This window comes from Perkinsus marinus (assembly GCF_000006405.1).
Source record: "Perkinsus marinus ATCC 50983 genomic scaffold scf_1104296961292, whole genome shotgun sequence".
Classification (NCBI taxonomy): domain Eukaryota; phylum Perkinsozoa; order Perkinsida; family Perkinsidae; genus Perkinsus; species Perkinsus marinus.
In genome coordinates, this window is record NW_003205769.1 from 1 (window position 1) to 1,127 (window position 1,127).

The window sequence follows — 1,127 nt, forward strand, 5'->3', positions numbered from 1 at the left end:
TGCCAGGATTGAACTGACGACCTTCTGTTTACGAAGCGGACGCTCTACCACTAAGCTAAAGTGGCGCACAGATTAAGTATATGAATCAATAATTTTCCTGTCCCGTTCACAGAATGGGCCATCCTGCTCCTGGTTCTCGTACCAGACCAGAAATTTATGGTGCTATAAGTCACTTGCCAGGATTGAACTGATGACCTTCTGCTTACGAAGCAGACGCTCTGCCACTAAGCTAAAGTGACACACAGAATAACTGCATAAATCAATAATCTTCCTGTATCCTTAGGGGAGTGAGCAAACCTGCTCCTGCTCCTCATACCCGACTAGAGCCTAATGCTGCTGTAAGCCACTTGTCAGGATTGAACTGACGACCTTATACTTACGAAGCAGACGCTCTACCACTAAGCTAAAGTGACGCACAGATTAAGTATATGAATCAATAATTTTCCTGTCCCGTTCACAGAATGGGCCATCCTGCTCCTGGTTCTCGTACCAGACCAGAAATTTATGGTGCTATAAGCCACTTGACAGGATTGAACTGACGACCTTCTGCTTACAAAGCAGACGCTCTGCCACTAAGCTAAAGTGGTACACAAAATAAATGCATAAATCACTAATCTTCCTGTATCCTTTGCGGAGTGAGCAAACCTGCTCCTGCTCCTCATACCCGACTAGAGCCTAATGCTGCTGTAAGCCACTTGCCAGGATTGAACTGACGACCTTCTGTTTACGAAGCGGACGCTCTACCACTAAGCTAAAGTGGCGCACAGATTAAGTATATGAATCAATCATTTTCCTGTCCCGTTCACAGAATGGGCCATCCTGCTCCTGGTTCTCGTACCAGACCAGAAATTTATGGTGCTATAAGCCACTTGCCAGGATTGAACTGACGACCTTCTGCTTACAAAGCAGACGCTCTGCCACTAAGCTAAAGTGGCACATAGAGCGAGTACATAAATTAATAATCTTTCTGTATCCTTTGCGGAGTGAGCAAACCTGCTCCTGCTCCTCGTACCAGACCAGATATTTATGGTGTATAAGCCACTTGCCACGATCGAACTGACGACCTTCTGCTTACAAAGCAGACGCTCTGCCAGTAAGCTAAAGTGGCGCACGAAATAACTTCATAA

At 45.8% G+C, this 1,127-nt stretch overlaps 7 non-coding genes across 7 annotated transcripts; all 7 read right to left on the minus strand.

Annotated features, from left to right (window-relative positions):
* Pmar_PMAR016677 lies at nucleotides 1-59 on the minus strand. The gene has a single exon. It is a non-coding gene; the product is annotated as a tRNA-Thr (tRNA).
* Nucleotides 60-167: 108 nt separating this feature from the next.
* On the minus strand, nucleotides 168-239 carry Pmar_PMAR016678. The gene has a single exon. It is a non-coding gene; the product is annotated as a tRNA-Thr (tRNA).
* A 102-nt stretch (nucleotides 240-341) lies between these two features.
* Pmar_PMAR016679 lies at nucleotides 342-413 on the minus strand. Its single transcript has one exon. It is a non-coding gene; the product is annotated as a tRNA-Thr (tRNA).
* A 102-nt stretch (nucleotides 414-515) lies between these two features.
* Pmar_PMAR016680 lies at nucleotides 516-587 on the minus strand. The gene has a single exon. It is a non-coding gene; the product is annotated as a tRNA-Thr (tRNA).
* A 102-nt stretch (nucleotides 588-689) lies between these two features.
* Nucleotides 690-761, minus strand: Pmar_PMAR016681. Its single transcript has one exon. It is a non-coding gene; the product is annotated as a tRNA-Thr (tRNA).
* Nucleotides 762-863: 102 nt separating this feature from the next.
* On the minus strand, nucleotides 864-935 carry Pmar_PMAR016682. Its single transcript has one exon. It is a non-coding gene; the product is annotated as a tRNA-Thr (tRNA).
* A 101-nt stretch (nucleotides 936-1,036) lies between these two features.
* Nucleotides 1,037-1,108, minus strand: Pmar_PMAR016683. The gene has a single exon. It is a non-coding gene; the product is annotated as a tRNA-Thr (tRNA).
* Nucleotides 1,109-1,127: the final 19 nt, after the last annotated feature.